We start from the raw sequence: 8,070 nt of genomic DNA, 5'->3' as shown, positions 1-8,070 counted from the left end.
TCCAAGTTGAACCAGTTGAAAGGTGCAGTCATAAGGAATTGTGAGGGATCCTCGTGAAACAGTCTCAATAAAGTCCTTCACCTCACTTGTTACAACTGGTTCCTCCTCGTCAAATGTCAAGTCACATTTGCTCTCCAGCCACCCAGCCACGTATGCACAGCTGCTCTCCTCATTCACAGTGAGGGTCACCCCTGAAATGCACCCCTCTATCACATCTGCATCCTCCTCTATCACATCTGCATCCTCCGCGATGACATCTGGGATCCACCAAGCAGATGTGTTTCTGGGGCTCAGACTGGAGCTCAATGGACTGGAGGTAGGATGCAGCGTACCGGGCGAGGCGCTTCTTGCATGCTGCAAACACATCACCGGCCGTCATGAAGGCATTTGATCCAGTTGACGCCCTGTATACAGAGAATTCTCCCTTTAAACGGTCACTTTGTAGTCTTTAGATGTCGTTGCCTCGGTCATAAAGATTTCGTCTTGTCTTGTCTTGTCTTGTCTTGTCTTGTCTTGTCTTGTCTTGTCTTGTCTTGTCTTGTCTTGTCTTGTCTTGTCTTGTCTTGTCTTGTCTTGTCTTGTCTTGTCTTGTCTTGTCTTGTCTTGTCTTGTCTTGTTTTGTCTTGTCTTGTCTTGTCTTGTCTTGTCTTGTCTTGTCTTGTCTTGTCTTGTCTTGTCTTGTCTTGTCTTGACCTATCTTGTTGTTCTGATCTTTGCACCGTCAATTTGCAGAAGAGTTTACACGAAATTACTGTCGTCATCACAGCAAAATAATGCTTTTTAGTTTTCTTTTCAAGAAAAATTAATGTCGTCCAAACATTCTGAACAGTTGACAGTCATACTAGACGATGCTCGGAGTTAACTGTAGATCTGTCGGGGTTGTATGTGTTGTACAAGAGTGAATGCCCTTGGTTTTAGGGAGACAAATAAACCGGCCCACGTGCTCCTTGTCCACGTGTTTCAGACACACCCCTCGCTGGTGATTGGCCCGTGCAATGTTTGTCCCCGTAAAAGCAAGGGTGTTCACTCTTTCACAACCCGTACGACTGAATTCGATAGTTATTCTCGGAATTCGTCTGTTATGTTTGTAGCGCAGAATGTGTGGGGACTTGAAATGATAAACCACATTCAGATTACACAGAATGTGTGGGAACTTGAAATGATAAACCAGATTCAGATTACACAAATCAGGTGAACAAAACTCATGACCCATGTTCTACGTTCCATAATTACAGCGCAACATTCATAAAGCGGGCCAGGTGCAGATTAAGAAAACAGTCACACAACTGAACAAATAAAAACCGCGATTGTCAAAAAGAATACCCAAACTTTGCCAATAAAATATTCTCTATCCTGTATTCTGTGTAAATCTCATTTTTTCAAAATGTCCCTCTCCACAATTCAATTTCTGACACATCGATTTTGTGTTACAGCCCTAGCCGCGAAGTCCATGCAGGAGGCGGGCGGGGAGCGGCAAAGGGCGGGCGGGGAGCGGCAAAGGGCGGGCGGGGAGCAGCAAAGGGCGGGCGGGGAGCGGCAAAGGGCGGGCGGGGAGCGGCAAAGGGCGGGCGAGGAGCGGCAAAGGGCGGGCGAGGAGCGGCAAAGGGCGGGCGGGGAGCGGCAAAGGGCGGGCGAGGGGCGGCAAAGGGCGGGCGAGGAGCGGCAAAGGGCGGGCGAGGAGCGGCAAAGGGCGGGCGAGGAGCGGCAAAGGGCGGGCGAGGAGCGGCAAAGGGCGGGCGGGGAGCGGCAAAGGGCGGGCGGGGAGCGGCAAAGGGCGGGCGAGGAGCGGCAAAGGGCGGGCGGGGAGCGGCAAAGGGCGGGCGGGGAGCGGCAAAGGGCGGGCGGGGAGCGGCAAAGGGCGGGCGGGGAGCGGCAAAGGCGTCGAGATCCGCGCCGGGATTACGCGGCCATTTCTTTGAGGAGAAATGTTGTCCCTTCCGATCAATAAATACCTAATCGATGTCAACTCGCCAGCAGCCTCCCAGCCAACCAGCCAAAGATGAAGGGGGTGGAAAATTGAAAGGAAGAAAAGGTCCCAGGCGCGTGTGAACAGGGCGAAAGGGCTGTGCAGAATCACACCATTTTGGGCTTGAAACCATAGGGGATTGCCTTTTGCATTCTTCAGAAAATAAAATGCAGCCTGACTGAACGGGTCTAGGTGCATGCAATCCACAAGCACCTGATAATGATGGAGAGGGAGGAATGGGGGGGGGGTGGTGGTTGTGAGCTCTCTTCCTTTTAGAAAGCAAGAGGGGTGTCCAACCCCAAACAACACACACCGTGCCGTGTGCCTGTGTCTATATGCAAATAGAGCGAAAGGGCTACAAATAAAGAATCACATGATTCTTTTTACTTATCATTTACCACAGGCACTTGGCTTTAGTGAATCATGTAGTTTTCCACCAGAAAAAGCTGAGCCGTTTGGGATGTTGATACGAACGAAGTCAAGCAAACCCTGTAGAAAAGGGTATAGTTTCTCTTTCCGTTCATCGTGCAAAGAAAGACGGGGTAGATATATATACTGTTCAAAAAAAGAAACGCATAGCTTGTAATATTTGGTTAATTTAGTTATATGGCTACAAGGATATCCACCAAACTGCAGAAAATGTTTATCTGGTCGTCGACCTTTCGTCCATTGCCACAAGTGAGCTCTGCACGTGACACATGCGTTATCAGTGGCTACAATGTCAAAATTGCTCATTTGGCATGACCACTCGTCATGCTTCAGTGTAATCTCGTGAAACTCGGGGAATATTGAGCTCTCACCATGTCTTCCAAAACCCATAAAAGCGGATTGTTCGCCACAAAGAAATCAGACGACAATTCAGCGACGAAAGATGGCCCGATTGAGCAGAGAAGACCGCCAAATTGCATTGGGTCGTTTACAAGCAGGCCAAAGTCAAAGTGCAATCGCCAGGCACTTCCACGTGTCCCAGAGCACCATCAGTAGACTGTGGGTCAGGTTTCAAGCCACTGGCTCCGTTGCTGACTTGCCACGAGCGGGAAGACCAAGGGCGACAACTGCTGCTCACGACCGCTTCATACGGCTCCGCCACCTCCGGAATCGTTTCCTGTCGGCCTCCTCTTCTGTCCAGGCTCTCCCCGGGCCACACCGATTATCGGACCAGACCGTGCGGAACCGCCTGCATGAAGCTGGTTTGAGAGCTCGCAGACCTCACAGTCCTAGGAGCTGTCCTCACCCGCCGCCATCGCCAGAACCGAGTGCAGTGGGGCAACCAGCACCTTCGCTGGACCGTCCGGAATCACTGGGGACACGTGTGGTTCAGCGACGAGTCCTACTTCCTGCTCCAGCGACATGATGGTCGGAGGAGGGTCTACCGGAGAGTAAACGAACGTTACGCGCCCAACTGTGTGGATGAGGCACCCGTTCATGGTGGTGGAGGCGTCATGGTGTGGGGGGTGATCGATACCGCTGGAAGGAGCACCCTGGTGCACGTCCAAGGGCGCATAACTGCCCAGCGATACGTGGAGGAAATTCTGCGCCCACACGCCCTTCCTCTTCTGGCTGACCAGGATGCCATATTCCAGCAGGACAACGCTCGCCCGCACACAGCACGACTCACCACCCAGTTCCTCACCGACCACCATGTCCAGGTGCTTCCCTGGCCATCCATGTCGCCAGACATGAACCCGATAGAACACCTCTGGGATGAATTGGACAGACGTGTGCGCAGGCGAGAAGAAGCGCCGGCAAATCACCGCGATCTATTGCAGGCACTTCAGGAGGAGTGGGACACCATCCCACAGCAAGATATCCGGCATCTGATCCAGTCCATGCCCAGAAGGTGCCGGGCAGTTGTTGCTGCTCAAGGCAGTCACACCACCTACTGACTTGACAGCCTCGGCACCCAATCGTATTGATTGACTGATTGATTTGAAGATGCAAATGAACTGTGTGTGCATTCAACTGTGTCCATACCAAATTTCAAACAAATAATCTAAATATTGGATTTTCTGTTAATTTTTTCGAAAAATAAAACAAATTTGGCAAGTAGCAACTATGCGTTTCTTTTTTTGAACAGTATATATATAAAACTCGAAAACCTCGCTTAATTTTTGTCATCTTCTCCCAGTCTGGTTTCTCTGGTGCCAATACTTTGTACTCCCAAAGGTGTGTGTGTGGGGGGGGGGGGAGAGGGGAGGTTGCTGGAACAAAGATGTCATTTTTCCATTATCCTCCTGAAGTCACGATTCATTCTGTGGAAGCAAAAAGCGCGACATTCGCGAGGTTCCAAAAGAATCTGTTGAGCATTGGAATGAATTTTATCTGCCGTTCTGTGGAAGAAAGGGACCACCCCAATCGTTCGAGAATCAGGCGTTAAGCTTGAGTGGAACCAACCTTTTAAGACCTCCAAAAATCCGAGAAAATCAGTCTTAAAAAGGAGGGAGTCTTAAAATGGGGGTAACTTTACACAGGTTATGAACAGAAAGTCTGAGAAAATCAGTCTTAAAAAGGAGGGAGTCTTAAAATGGGGGTAACCTTACACAGGTTATGAACAGAAAGTCTGAGAAAATCAGTCTTAAAAAGGAGGGAGTCTTAAAATGGGGGTAACTTTACACAGGTTATGAACAGAAAGTCTGAGAAAATCAGTCTTAAAAAGGAGGGAGTCTTAAAATGGGGGTAACTTTACACAGGTTATGAACAGAAAATCTGAGAAAATCAGTCTTAAAAAGGAGGGAGTCTTAAAATGGGGGTAACTTTACACAGGTTATGAACAGAAAGTCTGAGAAAATCAGTCTTAAAAAGGAGGGAGTCTTAAAATGGGGGTAACTTTACACAGGTTATGAACAGAAAGTCTGAGAAAATCAGTCTTAAAAAGGAGGGAGTCTTAAAATGGGGGTAACTTTACACAGGTTATGAACAGAAAGTCTGAGAAAATCAGTCTTAAAAAGGAGGGAGTCTTAAAATGGGGGTAACTTTACACAGGTTATGAACAGAAAGTCTGAGAAAATCAGTCTTAAAAAGGAGGGAGTCTTAAAATGGGGGTAACTTTACACAGGTTATGAACAGAAAGTCTGAGAAAATCAGTCTTAAAAAGGAGGGAGTCTTAAAATGGGGGTAACTTTACACAGGTTATCAATATAAGGTGTAAGGAAACAGGGAGGAAGTCTTACATTGGGGGTAACTTTACACAGGTTATCAATATAAGGTGTAAGGAAACGGGGAGGAAGTCTCACATTGGGGGTAACTTTACACAGGTTATCAATATAAGGTGTAAGGAAACAGGGAGGAAGTCTCACATTGGGGGTAACTTTACACAGGTTATCAATATAAGGTGTAAGGAAACAGGGAGGAAGTCTCACATTGGGGGTAACTTTACACAGGTTATCAATATAAGGTGTAAGGAAACAGGGAGGAAGTCTCACATTGGGGGTAACTTTACACAGGTTATCAATATAAGGTGTAAGGAAACAGGGAGGAAGTCTTACATTGGGGGTCTGGAAATAGGGGGTTTGACTGTACCTGTTGTGTCCCATTGTTACACTTCTTCTTCTTCTTCTTTGTTCATGGGCTTACACTCCCACGTTCACTCATGTTTTTAGCACGAGTGGATATTTACGTGTATGACCGTTTTTACCCCGCCATTCAGGCAGCATACGCCGATTTTGGGGGAGGCATGCTGGGTATTTTCGTGTTTCTATAACCCACCGAACTCTGACATGGATTACAGGATCTTTTCCGTGCGCACTAACTTGGTCTTGTGCTTGCGTGAACACACGAAGGGGGTTAAGTCACCAGCAGGTCTGCACATAAGTTGACCTGGGAGATCGGAAAAATCGCCACTCTTAACCCACCAGGCGGCAGCGACAGGGATTCGAACTCACGACCTCCCGAGTAGGAGGGCGATGTCTTACCACCACGCCACTGCGCCCGTCAGTTACATTTTGTTGTTGTTTTTATTGTAATTTTTTTCCAAATTCATGTAACCCTAGGGGTTTTTTTGTAAATAAATATTGCCTTGCCTTGCCTTACAGTTGACGACCAGCCTAACGCATCGTATCGTCGTTCTTTTCCCATGTAAATGATGTTGCAAACACAGTGGTTGGTTCGCAGCACCTGTTTCAGTACTAACTGACACTTAAATGTAACCAGGTTCGAGGAACGATTTGGAAACAAAATCGATTACTGATCAGCCATTGGTGACCAGGTTCCAAAAAGATGGAAACTTAATCGATGATAATTTGATATTATGATGGGAATGTGTTAGGGCCGGACTCAGTGGACCATCACTCACGGACACAAAGACCGCCATACACGTCTTCCTCTCTCAAGACCATCAACAACAAGAAATTCAGTTGATCCCAGGATCAACACGAGCCGAAACATTGACAATATCAAAGAAACAGGGAGTTCTACACCTGTTGGTACAGGTAAACAAAATAATAGTGTTGATGTGTCCTGTTAAATTGTCTTTTCGGCGTTTGTACATAAATGGGAGATATAGAGAATACTACATGGCTTGCTGTGTCGTACCAGATTTACACGAGTTGTTTTTTTAAATATTGAACTGCGAGCGAAAGCGAGCTGTTCACTATTTGAAAAAGCAACGAGTGTAAATCTGGTACAGAACAGCAAGCCATGTAGTATTCTGTTTATCCTACATAGTGTACTTACGTGTATTTTACTGAAAATGTCCTGCATTCGAGGCAGCTAAATTGAAGACGCTTGTTTTAGAACCTCGATCTCTTCTAAAGCCTCGTGCAATCTATTACGTCAAAGCAAAGAAACGTCACTCTGAAAGTGTGGCGTGACGTGTTAGTTCTAAAGATTCATCGAGGGTAATTAGCGAGCGCAATTTGTGTTTCTATAATGACGTTTGTCTCGGTGACTTTGGCATCATAAGCAGTGGAAAAACAGGTCCCTGCCAGACTTGCTTGACATTCATGACCTCATTTACATGATATACACACGTGTGATTTGAACGATTATTCTCTCACGGGTGTCTCTCTCACGTATGTAGGATAAAACAACTATCGCAATATCAAGGAAGAAGATTGTTGTGAAAGTAATGCAATAATGAATAAGAGCTCAATCATGAATAAGACCTATTGGCTTAACAGAAAGGAAGAAGGCTACTCTACCTTTATGGAAGTGATGCGATAATACTGGTATTGGTGACAGAAATATGTTTTCCACCAAGAAACCGATCGATCAACCAAGGAACCAAAAGACAGAGCGAGCGATAGACGTTGCAACAGGTAGGAATGGTATTGTTTTTGGTCTGAATGAGCGTGATACAGTGGCATGTCACAGTGAAGAAGGGAAAGTAGTGAAAGTAGTTATAAATAGAAATGAATGAAATCAAAGTGTATGATGCAAATAACTTTATTTAAAATTATCACTGAGTCACAAAATAATAAAGCAAGAAAGAATACAGTGTTAGTGAAACTGTTGTAAATGGCAAAATGCTGTTGCCATGAATACACATTTGAATGCTAGTAACGTAGCACCAATATATGACATTGCCTGTTGTAAATGGCAAAATGGTTTATGAAAGAGATTTACAGTTTCACTCCAACAAAAAATGTAAGCTTACTTCGTAGCTTTCGGTAGCTGTTGCCATAAATACTCAAAGACACTGGCATACAAATAATATAGCATCAATATAGGACATTGTATTGATATTACCTACAATGATATCTGTCGTCAAGGTTAACAAATGCTGACTAGATGTAACAAAATATATACAATATTATAATACTAAAGTGAGTGCTTAGTCATGCAGAGTGGCGTTTGCATAGAATTGAAGTCTATTCGTCACGAGGGTGAACAGCATGATAACTTTCCTGTATAATACATCTTCAAAAGGAACACTTTATTATATTTAAATATCTGGGAAATTGTGGATAAAAGACTTCGTTACTTCTTGATTGTTATTTACTATTATATTGAAGTGAATAGCAAAACGCTGTATTTGAAAACAGCATGGGATTTATATATATATATATATATATAGATATTGGTATCAGGTAATGCCCTAGTTTTTACAAATTGTAGCAAAGTCGATTAACTTTACTATGTACGATGTTTGCTTGCAAATTACAACA

The sequence above is a fragment of the Littorina saxatilis genome, linkage group LG1 (genome assembly GCF_037325665.1).
Source record: "Littorina saxatilis isolate snail1 linkage group LG1, US_GU_Lsax_2.0, whole genome shotgun sequence".
Classification (NCBI taxonomy): domain Eukaryota; kingdom Metazoa; phylum Mollusca; class Gastropoda; order Littorinimorpha; family Littorinidae; genus Littorina; species Littorina saxatilis.
Note: the sequence above shows the minus strand (reverse complement) of the source record.